The sequence below is a fragment of the Felis catus genome, chromosome B4, assembly GCF_018350175.1.
Source record: "Felis catus isolate Fca126 chromosome B4, F.catus_Fca126_mat1.0, whole genome shotgun sequence".
Taxonomy (NCBI): domain Eukaryota; kingdom Metazoa; phylum Chordata; class Mammalia; order Carnivora; family Felidae; genus Felis; species Felis catus.
In genome coordinates, this window is record NC_058374.1 from 119,267,821 (window position 1) to 119,287,080 (window position 19,260).

The 19,260-nt window shown below is 39.1% G+C and overlaps 2 non-coding genes across 2 annotated transcripts; both read left to right on the plus strand.

Annotated features, from left to right (window-relative positions):
* The first annotated feature begins 12,099 nt into the window (after nucleotides 1–12,099).
* TRNAD-GUC lies at nucleotides 12,100–12,171 on the plus strand. Its single transcript has one exon. It is a non-coding gene; the product is annotated as a tRNA-Asp (tRNA).
* Nucleotides 12,172–12,763: 592 nt separating this feature from the next.
* TRNAW-CCA lies at nucleotides 12,764–12,835 on the plus strand. Its single transcript has one exon. It is a non-coding gene; the product is annotated as a tRNA-Trp (tRNA).
* Nucleotides 12,836–19,260: the final 6,425 nt, after the last annotated feature.

Sequence of the window (19,260 nt, forward strand, 5' to 3'; positions counted from 1 at the left end):
AAACATACTTCTACCAGGTGTCCCAGCCGTGGCATAGCCTGTGCTTCCCAGAACTCACTCTTGATCCTGACCCCTGACCTCCCAGAAGGAGCTCATTGATTCTCTGAAGAACACTGGGGCTAAACTTGACCCAGAGATCAACTCAGCTTCTCTTTCAAGAGCCTGTGCCTACGGTTGTGTTTGCTACTCAGTCGTCAAGGATCCAAACAATGGTATTATCCAAGGATATATATATAAGTGGTAAAAGCATAAATCAAAGCAAGGAATAATTCCCAAAAAATCAGGATAGTGGTTACCTCTTGAGGAAGAGAATGGAGAATATGATTAAAATAGAGCCACACGAGGGTGGCTCAGTGGGTTAAGCATTTGGCTCTCAGTTTTGGCTCAGGTCATGATCTCACAATTTGTGAGTTTGTTTCCCACATTGGGCTCTGTGCTGACAGCATGGAGCCTGCTCGGGATTCTCTGTCTCCCTCTCTCACTGCCCCTCCCCCCTCTCAAAATAAATAAACAAACATTAAAAAAAAGAAAAAACCCATAAACAAACTTAAAAAACTAGGAACAACAATTTATATTCCTACAAATAAGACTCATAACTTAATCGAAAATGGGCAAAGGAAATGAACAAAAAGTTCCCAGGAAAGGTATTCCAAATGGCTTTTAAACATAGAAAACTGTGCTCAATCTTCTCCATAGTAAGAGAAATGCAAATTAAAACCACCAGATTGTCAGATTAAAATTTTGATAAGACCATGTAGACGAAGGTTAGAAAAACAGATGCTCTCACATACTGCCAGTGGGAGTGTAAACGGGCTCAACCCCAATGGAGAACAATTTGACAATATCTATCAAAATCTAAAATGCATATTTTGGCAGGCACCGTTAGTTGTGGACCCCAAAATCACTCCTCCATATTCCTCGTTGACAGAATCCAGTTGCTCAGGTGGCAATGTGCCAAGCTCCAAGTAATGAGTTTATTTATTGATTCATTCATACTTAAGCACTTACTGTGTACTAGGCACTGTTCTAGGCTCTGGGGATACAACAGTGAAGCAAGGAGACCAATTCCTAGTCTTCGTGGTAATCCTGCACCAACTAATGGAGATTCCAGAGCCAAATGGCAAATGCAATATTTCAATGTATATTTCAAATTAGAGGTGACTGGCTGTGTGATTTTCATCTAAATTGAGGCTGTTTTGAGAGTGAATAGAGTGCTAGTAATAAAAAACACACAGGGATAGCAAGTGTGAACTAGGATTGTTCCAGGAAAACTGAGAAATACGGTCATTCTAGCAATCCTGAGAAAAGGATGATACCACCACTGTCTCATTTGCTGATCTAAACAATGCCCGTCCATTCTAACATGACTGTCCCAGGAGTCCTCCAGTCACTCTGGAGGAAAAATAGGACCCAAACCAGCTTTAGAGACATACAAATGACAGATAAATATGAAAAGATACTCAACCTCTTTAATAATGAGAAAATTAAATCAACAGTAAGAAGCCTTGGCCTTCCAAGGCTCAAGGCTCAAAAACAGTAAGGATGTGGTCAGAAGGCTTTCAAAACATGTGCCTTTGATTTAAATGTTAATACAATCTATAATTTTCTGGGCATATCTCCAGGAATAAAACTGACTAAAGCATTATTGGTAAGTTAAGGAAAAAAAGTATTATGCTAAAAAATTTAAATTCTTAAAAACAGCACAGAAGACTAGTATACTGAAAACTGATATTGTAATCACTACTCATTTCCTTTTGCCAGACAGTCACTTTCCCGGCCTCCCTGCGATATCCTAGTGGCTAAAGAAACATAGGAAAACAACCTCCAGGTGCTTCTAGGATGGCTTTCTTCCTGTTAAAAGGGACAAATTCAAAAGGAGCATTTGTTGGAACTGCCTCCTCCCTCATGCCCCAACCTTGAAAGTGGCTATGACACCTGGAGCTGCAACAGCTATCTTGTAACCATGAAGTGACAATCATGAAAAGAGAAGTCAACTGGCATAGGGCTGGGGTGCCTGGGTGGCTCAGTCAGGTAAGCAGGTAAGCGTCCAACTTCGACTCAGGTCATGACCTCACAGTTCATGGGTTCAAGCCCCACGTCAGGCTCTGTGGTGACAGCTCAGAGACTGGAGACTGCTTCAAATTCTGTGTCTCCCTCTCTTTCTGCCCCTTCCCCACTCACACTCTGTCTCTGTCTCTCAACATAAATAAACATTAAAAAAAAAATGTTTTTTAATTTGCATAGGCTTGCCAAGAAGGAAGACCAGAGCAAAAAGAAGAATCCAGAGTTCTTGATGACCGTGGTGAGCCACTGAACCAATCTTCACATCACTTGGGCTGAAAGACAGACTTTTCCTCTGTATATCCTTTGGTACTTATTTAATTTCATATTTTGTGCATGAATTGCCTATGAAAGTTACCAGAATATGCTACCCAAAACATGCCCCTTTGGCATAAGAATTATTTTGGAAAAATAATTTGGAAAACAGCAGGTTTGAGAAGGGAGCTTTGACCTCCTTTTTCCCTTCCTAAAAGCAGGAGATAAAACTCCCCCGTGAAAGATATCCTTCCTACACCAAAAGGAAAGAAATATGTTTGTCACCAGAGATGAAGTGTCAAGCTGACAGAATTCTGTACAGATTTTGTTAAAATAACTCTTATCTTCCTTTAGCCTCCCTATATATTTTGGTTCCTTGTCCACAATCACCTCTCTTTGTTTGGCCTGGTATATAAGCATTTAGGTTTTGCCACTTTTTTGAGCCTTCATTTCCCTATGGCAGGCCCCCATGCACAAGTAAAAGCTGTATGCTTTTCTCCTGTTAATCTGTTTTATGTAAGTTTAATTCTCGGGCCCAGTGGAGATCTTAAGAGAACAGTGGTAAAGTTTTGCCTTCCAAACACCTATTCAAATAAAATTTAAAGAGTGGGATCTTGGGGTGCCTGGGTGGCTCAGTCAGCTAAGTGTCTGACTTTGGCTCAGGTCACGATCTCCCAGTTTGTGGGTTCGAGCCCCGTGTCGGGCTCTGTGCTAATAGCTCAGAGCCTGGAGCCTGTTTCAGATTCTGTGTCTCCCTCTCTCTCTGGCCCACCCCGTTCATGCTCTATCTCTCTCTCTCTCTCAAAAATAAATAAGCGTTAAAAAAAAAAAAAAAAGACTGGGATCTTATCAATTCATAAATATTTAAACCAAAAATATTATTTGCCTGCATTGGATTGCTTTCTGGGGCTTTTTGTTGTTGTTGTTGTTTTTGTTGTTGTTTTATTTTTTTCAGTGGAAATGTAATGTTTAAAAATGCAATGCAAATAAGTACAGACAAAAAGGACTTTTAGGGGTGTCTGACTGGCTCAGAAGGGCATGCGACTCTTGATCTCAGAGTCATGAGTTGGAGCCCCATGTTGGGTGTAGAGATTACTCACATACATACATACATTCATAAACAAACTTTAAAAGAAAAGAAAAGGACTTTCAATATCAACTCTCATAATATACTGATAAAGCTCAAAGTGGCAGAAATCATTATCAGGAGTCAATCTAAAATCTAAGTATCCCGACCTCTTTCACCTAATGTGTTGACAATGAATCCAAAGTATTGACTTGCTATGATTATAGAACAAAGTTTGACTTTCTTAGTTTTAGAAACCAGAAACCTGTCTGAATCCTTTCAGAATTGACTTATTATTTAGATTTCTTTTAAATATGCCAATGCTGATTTTAAGTGTTTTTTAAAAATCAATAGTTTCAAAGATTAAACCTACAAAGCTTGTTGGTGTGTGATTCCTTCCTCTAAAATACCAGACATTCTCGTCTCCAGGCATCACCATTTGGGGAGAGTGTTGTGTGAAAATGGCTGTGATCTTTGTGGGTTCTGTCTGGTTATACCTCACTGGACACCAGAGGGCGCACGGAAGGCCGGCACTTGTTTTTCTTTAAATCCTGAATCAAAATCCTTGCAGCGAACAACAAAAGACTGGGAACACAGGGGCCGGAAGACAAAGGGACGAGGGGAAAAGGCTGCACGCCCTGTTTTACTAACGTTTAAGTTTGCTTCCTCGTCCCTTCACCTCCCTGCCTTAAGAAAGTAAAACAATGTAAAATGCAAAATGAAATCAACTAACAAGGAAAATCAGAGTAGAATAGTCACTATAGTTCTAGGGAAGACCATCACAGGTGTGCACGTAAGCTATTTGCTTTCCTTGGTATTAGTAACTTTAAAAAGTCACTGTTTCTCTATGTTCAAGAATAATATATGCACATAGTAGAAAACTTGGAAAATATAGAAAAGCCAAAAGAACAGGGATCATCAATATGTTCTAACCCAGATATAACTATTTTTAACATTTTCACGTATTTCTTTCCAGACTTCTTTCAATATTTATAAATGCAGGGCACCTGGCTGGCTCAGTCTGTGAAGCATGCTGCTCTTGATCTCAGGTTTGTGAGTTTGAGTCCCACGTTGGGTGTAGAGATTACTTAAATAAATAAACTTAAAAAAAATTTAATATTTATAAATGCACATAAAAATAGTACTCCACATACTATTTTGTGCTAGTTTTCCCCTCATTTATTGTACTATCAGCTTCGTTTTTAACAATAAATTCTAATAACCTTCCTAATCACATGAGTCATTCACAAATAAAAGTTAGAAATTTCAAAAGTGCTACAGGCAGCTGTTTCCTAAGATGGCACTTCAATGCCAGACCTGAGTAGTGCATTTAAAGTGGGAATTTTTCTGTTGCTTTGCTTTTAGGAGAGGTAACAGGTAAAGACTAAAGTAAAGAAGTAGACACTATTTCACCCCACCCCAAATAAGCAGAATGGATTTGTCCTTCCAGCTGCCTGAAAACTGACCCCAAAGGGCTAGGGAAAAGTGTGGGTCAGTGGGACCCAGGGGTCTTCCCAGTGGGGTCAGTGCTTGCCTTAAGGTCAGACAGATCAATGAGCACAATTACTAACACCAGCAAGCCAGTAGGTGGTCAGCAAGGCAGGAAAAAGTCAGAACAGAAAGGTCAACGACCTCGAGGCTTGAGACAAATGCCAGCAGGTGCTTTCCTCAAAGGAAAAGAAGCTGAGACCAGCCCAGGGAAAGATAGCCACAGGGAAGATGATGCCAAGATCTGGTGCCCTGGATTCCTTTGCATCACTGCAACAAATAAAGGGGAAAGTGGTGACATTCTTGGCCCTAAGAATTAGGGAAATCACTGGAGATCTCTGGGCCTCAGTTTCCTTACCTGTATAAATGAAAGGATTGAAAAGATCTGTAAGGTTCCTGCCAGCTCCTCAAAGTCTGTGATTTTTACCTATCCCCACTGTGCATTATAATGAATGCTGAAAACATTTCCTGCCTCCTGCAATCCTATCCCACCAGCAGCAGCCCCTCTACTTTATGAAAACCCCACCTACTCTTCCTTTCTTTTTTTAAAATTCATTTATTTTTAAAGAGAGAGAGAGAGAGCAAGAGAGAGAATAACTGGGGGAAGGGCAGAGAGAGGAGAGAGAGAATTCCAAGCAGGCTCCACACTGACAACGTAGAGCCCAACGGAGGGGTCAAACTCATGAACAATGAGATGAATGAATCTGAGATGAAACCAAGAGTCAGACACTCAACCAACTGAGCCATGCAGGCGCCCCTTCCCTTCTCTTTCAAACCTCATCATCATCTTTGGAAGGCTGAGCTGAAAGTAGGTTTTCTTTGAAAAACCCAGGCAGAGCCAGTCCTTCCTTCTCTGTAATCCCATAGTATTTTGCACATATTTCCATCTCTTTCTGTGTGACCTTAACTGTTTTGTGACTCAGTCTCATCTGTGAAAGTGGAAGAATTACTGCACCAAACTTACAGGATTGAAACAAACAGTAAATAGTTATCTTATGTAAAACACTTAAAAGAGAGCCTATTTGTAAGCATGGACTATGCCTCCATTATAGCACTTAACAAACTATTAGTAAAAGAGTCCAGCAGTTACCCCACCCCATGAAATCTGAGTTCTTCAAGGGCAGGAAGTGATATTACTCATATCTTTGTCTCCTATGCCTAACTCCATGCCTGGCACAAAGAATAGATCAATACGGTTATCTTTTGTTTGTTGGTTTTTTTGTTTATTTGGTCTTTTTAATGAGAAGGAAAAGACTAAACTTGATTATACTGGAGGGAGAAAGATACTTGCCTCTCAGCTTTAACTCTGGATTATTTAAGTAAGTCAGGCTGTTAAACAGTGAAGTATGAGCATCCTCAATAGAATTTTTTTTCCCTTAATATTCTCAACTTGCTCCCAGTTACATCTGTCTTCCAGGCCCAAATCATAAACATTCACCTTTGAATTTGAATTTTAATATTTATGGAGGGTTAGTTCAATATTTGCATAGGAACTTTTGCATTTTAATAAATGGAAATCATGTTTCTGTGAATGAATTATTATAGAATCCAAAAACTACCCAGGAGGAATTTAGGCTTTTCTTTAATTACGGAGGAAGAGGAAAGGAAAAAGAGATTGTTGGGTAGTGTGCTGGCACAAGTTCTTGTTTACATTATGTTCAAAGGTTGAGTTGAGGAAGTGAAAATAATAGAGAAAAAAGGGAAGAAACACAAGAAACCAAGTCATGTATGCTCTGATGAAATCAAAAATTCTTTAAGAGAATGAAATAAAACAAGACACAGCTTAGGAGAAAATGCATCTCCCAAGATATTTTATATATGTGTTGATCTATCCCAAGATATATAACAGATTTTAAAAAACAAGAAATCAAAAAAAAAAAAAAAAAGGAATCAGAATACATTTAAAAAACTTTCAAAATTCAATAAGAAAACCACCCAACTGAAAAATAGGCAAAACATTAAGATGCTTAAAATAAACCCATGAAAATATGCTCAACATCATTAATCATTAGGGAAAGTTTTATTAACCACAGAGAGATCCTACTACATTGCTTATAGAATGGCTCAAATAAAAAAATACTTATAATATCAAGTGAGTGCTAGTAAAGATGTGGAACAATAAGAATGTTCCTTTGTTGTTAGTGAGAATGTAAAATATTCCAGTTAGGGAAACAGTTTGGCAGTTTCTTATAAAGGCAAACACACATTCACCCTAAGACCCAGTTAGTTATTCACTCCTAGTTTTGACCTAAGAGAAATGAAGATGCAAAAACCTGTATACTGTTAAAAAAAACAAAAATCACCTGGGTAAATTTGAAGATCTAATTGGCTTTTTTCAACAATTTATAAATTGGTAAGCATCCCATCCAGCAAGTAGAAAGGAGCTGCAAAGAACTGTACCAAATAAATTTTATAGACAAAAGCAGGAAGGTTGTTAGCAAAGGAAAGGATTGTTTCAGGCAAGTTCACCTTTCCCTTAAGGGGAAGAGCAGGCGATCTTAACATGCAGATTACCTCACAAGGGCTGATTAGGCAATTCCAGACTGATTGGTTTAAAATTTCACTCCTGGGAGACACAAAAACTGCAACTAGGTTAAGTCTTTGTGGAGTATAACAAAAGTGACTCCATTTTGGCCTATTGTTTCTTTTTAACGACAGGAATGTTTATAATAGCTATATTTATAATAGTCAAAAACTGGAAACAACTCAAATGTCTATCAACTAGTGATTGGATAAACATCCATACAATGGTACACTAATCAACAATGGGAAAAAATCCCACTGATAGAAGAAACAATGTGGATGACTCTGAAAAGCATCATGCTAACTCAAAGATGCCATATTTGAAGGGTTACAATCTGTACATTTCCATTAATATGGCATTCAATTCAGGAAACCGGAAATCATATCAGTGGTGCCTGGGGTTGGAGGGAAGGGATTGACTGCAAAGGGGCATAAGGGAAGTTTGTGATGAAAGTGATAGGAGTAATAGAAACAGTCTATAACTTAAAAAAAAAAAAAAAGAAAGAAAGAAATAGTCTATAATTTGATTATGGTCAAAATTCATAAAACAGTACACCTAAAAAAGAATGAATTTTACTATATGTAAACTATAACTCAATAAACCCTAAAAATAATAAATAAACATTTATTTTTTTATTATTTTTTTTAGAGAGAGAGCATGAGTGGGGGGAGAAGGGCAGAGGGAGAGAGAGAGAACTGGGGCTCCATGTGGGGCTTGATCACATGACCCTGAGACCAGGACCTGAGTCAAAATCAAGAGTCAGGTGCTCAACCAGCTGAGCCACCCAGGCACCTCCAAACACATTTATTTTAAAAATTATTAAGAGGCCAAGGAAAAGTTAACACAGCTTGAGAGATCCTGTATCACCCACCCTACTCCCATTGGCCTTTCAACCTCATCATTCCTATGAACCTCCTCACGATCTCTAGCCACTTCCAACTTCTTTCAACCCCTCTACTCACCACATTTCTTCAGTTCCTATAACCTTTGCAGTACCATCTACCAAGAAATCTCTTCCTTCTGCATCTTCTTCTTAGTAACTGTCACAATTGTAATTTCACTTTTTTGTTGTTGTTTAATTATTCTTTGATTAAAGATATGTCTCCTCCCCTCAAATAAAAGTTCCTTGAGTTCAGGGTCTTTGTTCATCATAGCACCTCCAGCACCCAGTACAATGACCTCTACAATGAGTATTCAACCATTATGTTCAACTACCTACTCAATGTCTCACCCTTAACACAGCCAAAACTGAAATACTTATTATCCCTAAAAATACTGCTCCATGTGCAGAGCTGACATATTGCACACTTCCAAGGAGTGCCATCCACAGAACATCTGTGTGAATGGTGCCCTGCCTCCTCCTCAGGGTGCCCTTGTTAGGGGCCAAGAGCAGGCTGTCCTGAAATAGGCCACTTTGGCATTAAGATTATTTTGAGTTAAAAAAAAAAAGCAATCCAGGGGCACCTAGGTGACTCAGTCAGTTAAGCATCTGATTTCAGCTCAGGTCATGATCTCATGGTTTGTGGGTTTGAGTCCCCTCTCGGGCTCTGTGCTGGAAGCTCAAAAATAAATAAACATTTTTTAAAAATTTTAAAAAAAAGCAATACAAACATAGCTGTTTCAGAAAAGACTCTTTAGCTACCCTATAACTGCCTAAAAGAATTGAGATATATGTAACTACATTACAATATGGTAGACAAGGAGGAAACCAGGAAGGCCTGTTTAAGTCTTCTCTTTGTCCCATTGTTTCTGAGTGGCCCAGCGAACATTTGTTTACCAAATGTTTTCTCTTTTTCCAAATATTTACTGTTTTTCATGCTTCCTGAAGAATACATCCCTTCTCTTTGAAGTCCAAGACCCTTACCCCCTTCACCTCAGTTCATAATGACATATATACCTCATTTTGTCTGTCTTTGGAATCTCCATGTCTGTATGGATTCCCTGTGTGTGCTATTAAATTTTATTTTTTCCTATTAATATGTCTCATGTCAAGTTGACTCTTGGTCTACCTAGAAGAGCCTTAAAAGGGCCAGGAATTCTTGCTTCCTTCACGTGGACTATGAATATGGTGCCCTCTGAAATTGTGCACTATTCTCCACTTCAGTTGATGGCAACTCTGTTCTTCCAATTGCTCAAGCCAAAAAGTTTAGAAGCGTCTTTGATTCATCTTTTACTCTTACACCTCAAATTCATGGTGTCAGGAAGTTCTACAGGCTCCACTTTCAAAATCTATCAGCACCTATCCCATTCTCTACAACTCCCACACTGGCTTCAACTACCTCACCTCCCACATTGGTTATTGCAATAGACCTCACTGGTCTCCCTGCTTCTGCTCTTAGCCCCCTACAGTCTATTCTCAACCCAGTAGGCAAAAACTCTTTAAAACATAAATCAGAACAGGTCACTTCTCTGTTCAAAACCCGACAGCAGCTCATTTCTCCCCAGAATAAAAGTCAAAGTCTTTACAACAACCTTTCAGGTCCTACAATCATTGTAGCTAGCTATATGACTACACCCCTTACTTCAAGTCTGTTCGAATGCTACCTTATTAAAAGGAGGCCTGTTTGACCATTGTATTTAATTTGCCCCTCTCTAGACTCCCCTTATAATGCTATTTTTTTTTTCTATTTACACTCTTGTCACCATCTAGCATATTCATTTATTACATTCATTGTTTATTGTCTTCTTTCTATTAGGATATAAGCTCCCCAAGAACAACATTTATCCATTAAAACCTGCCCATATGTCTAAAACAATGTCTGGCACATTTTAGGTTCAATAGTAAATGAGTAACCACAGTGCCTAAGCAATTAGAGATTAGTGGATATTAATACAGGAACAAGCATGACACATATGTTGACACTAGTGGTAAGATTTTCTCTCCATAACACTTATTTATTAACATACAACTATGTGGAACTATACAGCAGGATGAGTTTTGCACAAGATTTGCTGTCAAGGCTTGGGTGATTCCTAGCCTATTACCACTTCCTATCTGTGTGACTCTACAAAATTCTCTTTATCCACCTGTAAAATAGGGATAAAACACCTGCCTTATTGACCTCACCGGACTGTTGAAGAGATGAATACAAATGGTTCTACAAGCTGTGATAAGCTAGACAACCAGTTATTTAGGTGGATCAAGATTTGAAACGTTCAATAACATCGATTGTCATCATACTATTCACTTCCTGAGAGTTCTATGCTCTCTCTACTGCCAGTCAGATTTTAACCTTTACTTTCACCAGTGCTGACAGTGAGGAATCTCTGAGCTCCCTTACCCTGTTCAGGTTAATTATCCTCTCTTCCTTTCCATTTTAGGGAAATGGACAGCAGGTGCTGAGTTTCCTGCTCCATGATCTCTGCTGACTCAGGCTGCTTCTTCATTTCCCTAGGGAGGAAAAAAAAAAGTAAGAACACAATGTGTGAACACTGGCATAGCTTTATCACAGCTTAGGTGGAGAGGATGATGTCTCTTCTGAAGGGACAGGATTAAGCCTCTTCTCCTACCAGGTGGGGGAGGGGTGAAGACAGGCGGTTTTGCCAACTGAGAGACCTGGGACAAATCCCTTCAATCTTACAAGGAAAAAGCCGTCAGCATAGTTATCACAGTGCCCTTTGGACTTCACAAAAGTTAGTTGAAAATCAGAAGTAGGAGGAGGCCACAGACCGTGGAAGTTTTTTGAGGCCTTTGGTGTATTTAAAAGTGGAAAAAATATGCCAAAACAGGCCTCAGAAATTGCTATTTTTCAAAAGTCTGGATTAAATAATCCCTTTCATCAGATGGAAAACACCCTGTAACCTATGACCAAAAAAAAAAAAAAAAAAGAAAAGAAAAATAAAGTAGAAATTCATAGTACACTACAAGGAATGGATTCCTTAAGACATGTAAGCTTAAGTTCTACAATGAAAACTTTCAGTCATGTCTGCGACTCTGTGAATTTGCATTAAAGATAATGTCAAAAGTTTATGTGTAAGGTCCTCCGCAGAACAGGTTTGATCCTGTTTATGAAAAAGCTAAAGACGGCACAAATTAGCACACCTTCCTAACCCTATGTTTAATTAATGGCACATCCTTGTTTTGAATTACTTAAATGTATTATTATTTTACCATTTACGTGTTTGTCATTTTCGAGTAAACTGTAGACGCCTCAGGAAAGAGACCGAAATACAGAAAAAAAAAAATCAGCTAACAGGATTTCATCTGGCCTCAGCTGGTCCAATGCACGAGCCCTTTGGTGTAACAAAAGCTTACAAATTGTTTGAGGAGGCACTGTACTGTGGGACAACCCTGGCAGCCCTGGACATCTGGCAACCATATGATATCCTTGGACTTCGACTTCTGAATGAAAATATAAGTAAGTGAAGGTAAAGTTCTGCTTCAACTCACATCCTCTTGGTCACTATTAAATAAAAAACTCCAACAAGAAACCTAAGTCATCTGGAAAGTATAAAGAGCTCCGGAAAATTATTTTCCACAATTCACCACCACTAAAACTGGAAGCGCATTTTGTTTCACTTATTCTAAATAATTTACTCTTTCCACGGACGAAGAGTCCAAGGTGCCCAAAGGGGATAGAGAGCAGGCAGAGGTCCAGGTGTCCGGATTGTCACACTTCCGGGTGTCAAGCGGAAAGGAAAATAGCCTAGGGAGGGAATCTTTTCTACTTTTGAAGAGATATTTGGGAAGAATAAAGGCGACAGCTCCTCGTTAGTATAGTGGTTAGTATCCCCGCCTGTCACGCGGGAGACCGGGGTTCAATTCCCCGACGGGGAGAGCAGTAAATTTTATTAATCCAACTGCTCACCTATGAGGTGCAAACCTGCTGACATATACAATACATAATATTCTCTGTAAGCGCATCTTTTAAAAATGGTACTTTTAAGCTTAACACTCATGGTGAAATAAAACCATACCCTGAGAGCAATGCTTTATACAACTGGCGCTAGCTACCAGGGACTAGCTGGCAAAGACGTGCGCTTGCGCAGAAACGCCCGACAAATTCCAACTGGAGGTCACGAACTCCGCGCGCGCAACCCAGGGGGGAGGGGAGAGGGAAGGCGGAGTTCCGCGCCTAAAGGGGCGGGTAAGAACGGAAATTGCTTGCTATAGAAGAGGAAGGAACAGTTTCCCTTGACCCTGGGGACTCGACTGAAAGGGAAACTCCGTTCTCCCGCTTCCTTTGGTTCCTCCCCAAGTTAGGTAGAGGATTAGCGGTCAGTAAAATTTGGGTGCCAAAAGGATCAGTCTCCAGTTCCAATCTGTACTGGGTGGAGGGGCAAGGAGAGACGTGAAGAAAAAAAATGCGTCCGGGAGAAGCGCCATGATACTTGAGTCCTAAGAAACTGCGCGAGCCACAGCCCAGCAGGACCTCGTGGCGCAACGGTAGCGCGTCTGACTCCAGATCAGAAGGCTGCGTGTTCGAATCACGTCGGGGTCATGAGGCTTTTACTCTTTTAAGCCACTAACCTTTAGAGACCTAGGATTATTCCCGCCATTTTTTAAAAATGCCTTTAATTTTAAGATTAAATCTTCCTCCTTCAAATGTTACCCTAGTAATCCTTAGTCTGCGAAAAGACAAATCTGTATATTATAGAGCTTAAGGCTAGTGGCTTTGTACTGTTTTGCTTTGTAAAGTGAGTTTTCTGTCATTTAATGTGCATGATACATAGAAATATATGTATGGACCATTACTACTGTGCATTAGTGGGTGTATCAGCCCAACGGCCTTCACAAGAAATGAACAAGCCATTTTTCCCAAAACGGTATTAGACCCTTTGCCTTTCGAAAGCAAGTACAATAGAGTAAAATTTTCTAACTTTGAATATCATGGCAGTTTATATGTCTTAGCCTGTGTGCCAATAAACAATCTTACGACGTGTGATTAGTATCCTACTATTACAAACTGGCACACGCAGGAATAGGGACCTGCCAAGGGTCACCAAAGTTTCCAGACAAGACTGGCTGCATATCCTTGTCTTTACTAAATGTTTTATAATGAAGGTGGAAAAAATGTCCAGAGAATGTGCTAGAAACCATTGGACTTAAGTGACGTATTGATGCCCCCTTTATATTTTCACTAATTCAGGTGAGTGGGGACAAAAGTCAGATATTCAACTTTCAACTATTAATCTTTTTAATAAGGAGCAAAGCTTACTTATTCACCTTTGTAAGTTCCAGCACTCTTAGTACTGAATAGTGCCTTACAGGCATCTGTCAAACATTTGTTGTACAAAAAAGATGAATAGCAAGATGAGAAATATTTTTAGATTTTTATTGGCTATGTTCCATAAAAGTCCCGGAGTTTTTCTGTTCAGTGTTTTGAAAACATCAAATACTAATTTCTTATGATTTAACCTAATGTAGCCAGTATAGCTGGACATTATATTTTCACTTTGTGTAGTTTGTTCTTTCTCCTATTTGGATGGATGAAGATTAGACCATCCATTTCAACAGATATGGCCCACCAACTATGATGAGCCTAATACTGTGCTCAGCACTGAGGAAAAGGATACACTGAGTAAAGTACCCAAATACTGTAATATATTGGGCTAAGTACCCTGAAAATAAGAACAGAGTAGTATGGAGTTGCTAAAATAAGGACATTAACTCTGCCTTGGTTAGTAGCTCAAGAAAGCCTCATAAAGGAGGATCTTGAAAAATAAAATTTTCCTATGTGACTTTAAGACATTTATCCAGTAGACATATTTGAATGCCTTCTATAAGTTGAGCACTGTCCATAATGTCCCTCAGATCTGGTTTTTTCAACCCGAGGTTTATATGAGTTTGCTAGGACTGCCTAGGAGTTCAAGATCAAAGTGACAGCAGGGCTGTTTTCTTCTGAGATCTGTTCTTGGCTTATAGATGGCCACCTTCTCACTGTGTCCTCAATGATCATACCTCTGCATGTGCACACCTCTGATGATGTCTATGTGTTCAAGTTTTCTTTTATAAGTAAACTAGTCAGTTTGGATTAGGGCCTGCTCTAATGGCCTCGTTTTAACTTAATTACCTGTTAACAGTCCTTGTCTCCAAATATCGTCACATTTTGAGGTACTGGGGGTTAGGGCTTCAACATATGAATTTTGAACATATTCAGTCCATAATAGAAGTTATGTTCCCTCTCCCCCAGCAACCTTTGCATACATATCATATATCTGTAACAATACTTGCTTGATCTTAGCTTGGATCAAGCATGTTATCTTATTTGTACAAAATCATACTCTTGAAAGGTGAACGTGTAATGTTACCTGCTAATCATTTTGTTATGGCAGCCCTAGCAAACTGATACAGCTTCTTTGGAGTACTGCTAGTTCTCTAGTATGGCTGGAGAGAAAGAGAAAGCTATAGAGGTAAACAGGAGTCAGATCACTCAGAACCTTCTAATTTAGATTTTATTCTGAGGGCAATGCAAAGCTATTATTCAAGACTGTGACCAGCTCTGGTTTTACAAAGAGTGAAAAAAAACCCAAAAAGGTGGCTTAGAGCTGTTATTTCCAGACAGTTTCCTATGAATAAGTTAGAAATGCAAATATTCTGGCCCCACCCCATACCTACAGATTCAGAAAAATCCGGGGACAGGGCCTAGCATTTAACCACCAGTGTTCACCAGGCCTTCCAGGCCTTCTGATCCCAGCTAAAGTTTAAGAACCACTGGCCTATACAGCAAGGCCAGAATGGAGGTCCCACTTACCTCACAGAGTTGTTAAGAGAATCAAAGCACAGCATAGGGAATATGGTCAGCAATATTACAACAGCATTGTATGGTGACAGATGGTAGCTACATTTGTGGTGAGCATAGCATAAGGTATAAGAGAAGTTGAGTCACTGTGTTGTACGCCTGAAACTAATGTAACACTGTGTGTCACCTATACTCAAAAATATTTTTAAAAATAATCAAATGAGATAAAATACAGAAAAATGTTGTAAAGCAGTACATACACGTCATTATTTATACTGCTACAGCTCTAAAGCAGTCACTTCACAGGTTCCAGCTTCTTTCCAAGTTTGGACGTCTGTACTTTCTTAGAATAGCCCATTTGCTAACTTGCTATAACCTTGAAACAACTTAAAATCCAACGCTTTATTTTTTTAATTTAAATTTTAGTTAGTTAACATACAGTGCAATATTAGTTTCAGGAGTAGAATTTAGTTATTCATCACTTATGACACCCAGTGCTCACCACAAGAAGTGCCCTCCTTAATACCCATCACCCATCTAGCCCATCCCCCACCCACCTCCCTCCATCAACCCTCAGTTTGTTCTCTATCGTCAATAGTCTCTTGCGGTTTGTTTAGCTTTCTTCTCTTTTCCCCCTCCTTCCCATATACTCATCTGTTTTGTTTCTTAAATTCCACATATGAGTGACATCATATGGTATTTGTCTTTCTCTTATTTTGCTTAGCATAATATATTGTAGCTCCACCCACATCATTGCCAATGGCAAGATTTCATTCTTTTTGATCACTAATATTCCATTGTAAATATATAAACCACCTCTTTGTATATACACCACCGATATTTGGGCTCTCTCCATAGTTTGGCTATTGTTGACAATGCTGCTATAAATATCAGGGTACACATACCCCTTCAAATCTGTATTTTTATATCCTTTGGGTATAGAGCAAATAGTGCAATTGCTGGATCATAAGGTAGTTCTATTTTTAGTTTTTTGAGGAACTTCCATACTGTTTTCCAGAGTGGCTGCACCAGTTTGCATTCCCACCAACAGTGCAAGAGGGTTTCCCTTTCTCTGCATCCTCGCCAACACCTGTTGTTTCTTGTGTTAATTTTAGCAATTCTGACAGGTGTGAGGTGGTATCTCATTGTGATTTTGATCTGTATTTCCTTGATGATGAGTGATGTTGAGCATCTTTTATGTGTCCGTTAGCCATCTGGATGTCTTCTTTGGAAAAGTGTTTGTGTCTTCTGCCCATTTCTTAACTGGGTTGTTTGTTTTTTGAGTGTTGAATTTGAGAAGTTCTTTGTAGATTTTGGATACTAATCCTTTATCAGATATGTCATTTGCAAATATCTTCTCCCATTCTGTAGGCTGCCTTTTAGTTTTGTTGATTATTTCCTTCAGTGTGCAGATTTTTTTCTTCTTCTTTTTTTTTTTTTTTGGCAGAAGCTCTTTATCTTGATGAAGTCCCTGTAGTTCATGTTTGCTTTTGTTTCCCTTGCCTGCAGCAACATGTCTAGTAAGAAACTGCTCCTGCCAAAGTAAAAGAGGTCGCTGCCTGTGTTCTCCTCTAGGATTTTGATGGTTTCCTTTCTCACATTTAGGTCTTTAATCCATTTTACATTTATTTTTGTGTATGGTATAAGAAACTAGTCCAGTTGCAATCTTCTGCATGTTGTGTCCAGTTTTCCCAACACCATTTGTTGAAGAGACTGTCTTTTTTTCCATTGGAAGTCTTCCCTGCTTTGTCAAAGATTAGTTGACCATGTACTTGAACACTTCATTTTAACTTCTACAACCATTATATAGGAATGATGTCAGGAAAGAAGCTCTGAAATACAGATCCATATTTGAATTCCCACTTAATAGACCTGTGATTTTGCTCTGTTTCACTAGAAATGTTCCAGTCATTTATCCTTCCAAATGAATTTATCCACTGGCATAGAATGCTCCGAGCATTTATTTCACCTGTTTAATAAATTACGTTTCTCTTTTGAGATTTTTTTTTTTTTTCCTAGAGAGAATGTGAGCAGGGGAAAGTAGCAGAGGGGGTCGGGGTGAGAATCTCAAGCAGGCTCCACCGTCAGCATGGAGCCTGACACAAGGCTTGATCTCATGACCCTGAGACCATGACCTGAGCTGAAATCAAGAGTCTGATGTTCAACCGACTGAGCCACCCAGGCCCCCCAAGACTGTTTTTAATCAGTTTCCTAAGACTCATGTACTCTAGATGAGCTGATAAAATGGAGCCTTTGGAAATACAAAACTGAAAGACTCTGAATTCTGATAAGCCAAGGGATTTTCCAATTTCTCAAACTAATTCAAAAAGAAAAGTAGTTATGTTTATAAAAATCATGTGTTCATTGTGGAAATCTTGAGAAACACAGAAAAAATAAGAAAGAAAATAAAAATCATTTGTGCCCCAACACCTAGATGAAATTACCACAAACATTTTGGTCCAGGGGTGCCTGGGTGGCTCAGTCAGTTAAGCATCTAATTCTTGGTTTCAGCTCAGGTGGCTCAATCAGTTACAAATCTGACTCTTGGTTTTGGCTCAGGTCATGATCTTGTGGCTGGTGAGTTCACACCCTGCATTGGGCGCTGCACTGACAGCGCAGAGCCTGCTTGGGATTCTTTGTCTCTCTGCCCCTCCCCTGTGAGTGTGCTCTATCTCTCTCAAAAATAAATAAACATTAAAAACAATTTTGGTCTAGGGGTGGCTGGGTGGCTCAGTTGATTAAGTGTCTGACTTCATATCAGGTCATGATCTCACAGTTTGCAAGTTCGAGCCCTGCATCGGGTTCTGTGCTGACAGCTCAGAGCCTGGAGCCTGCTTCAGATTCTGTGTCTCTCCCTCTCTCTGCCCCTCCCCCATGTGCTCTGTCTCTCTCTCTCTCTCTCTCTCTCTCTCTCTCTCTCTCTCTCCCTCTCAAAAATAAATATTAAAAAAAATTTTTTTGGTCTATGTTCATTTAGGTTTTTTTCTATGTGTATATTTTTAAATATACACATATCCCTACACACTTCAGTTTTTATAGAACTGAGATCTTACTCTGATATGGTTCTCTACTTTTTTATACTGTGAACATCCTCTTATATATTTTTTTAATGTTTTTATTTTTACTTTTGAGAGAGAGAGAGAGAGACAGAGCATGAGCAGGGAGGCACAGAGAGAGAGGGAGATACAGGATCCAAAGCAGGCTCCAGGCTCTGAGCTGTCAGCACAGAGCCCGATGCGGGGCTCAAACTCACAAACCATGAGATTGTGACCTGAACCAAAGTCAGACATTCAACTGACTGAGCCACCCAGGCACCCCATCCTCTCATATTATTAAAAAAAGTCAATAATGTTTGTCATCTGCTTTGAGGTGACACTTTTAAATTCAGAACCAAGCAAAACGAGATAATGAAGAACAAAAAAGTCAGCTCTATGTTAATAACATTAAGAAGTTCAAAATGGGAAATAAAGGCAGTTAGTTATGCAAGTGATTTATGAAAAAATCATAAGTTTCAGAACAGTTTTCTGACAAAGTAATTCCATTGATTTATTTTTTAAGCTGTGGCTTCACATAGGAATATATTTCCTGTTTCCGTAGGTTTTGGGTATCAATGCTATAATTTTAAAGATTTTTTGTAATCTATACCAAGATAAATAAATAAATAAATAAATAAATAAATAAATCCTAATACCAATTTCAACAGAAAATATAATATAAAAAATTTTTATATTATATGAATAAAACAAAATAAAATGCCAAGTCTTTTTTTTTTCCCAATTAAGAAATTTCACAGGGCGGTACAGCATGTGACTCTTGATCTCAGAGTTGTGAGTTCAAGCCCCATGTTGGTCATGAAGCCTATTTAAAATTAAAAAAAAAAAAAAAAGTAAGAAATTTCACAGATGATGACTCAACAAATCAAGTCCTTGAGCAGGAGAGAAGGATGAGATCCAGAGTACAAGTGAAAGAGTTCTCTCTGATAGTTCTCTCTTCCATTGAAACAAGAAAAATGCATTTGTATGGAACCACAAAGACCCCGAATAGCCAAAGCAATCTTGAAAAAGAAAACCAAAGCAGGAGGCATCACAATCCCAGACCTCAAGCTATACTACAAAGCTGTAATCATCAAGACAGTATGGTACTGGCACAAGAACAGACACTCAGATCAATGGAACAGAATAGAG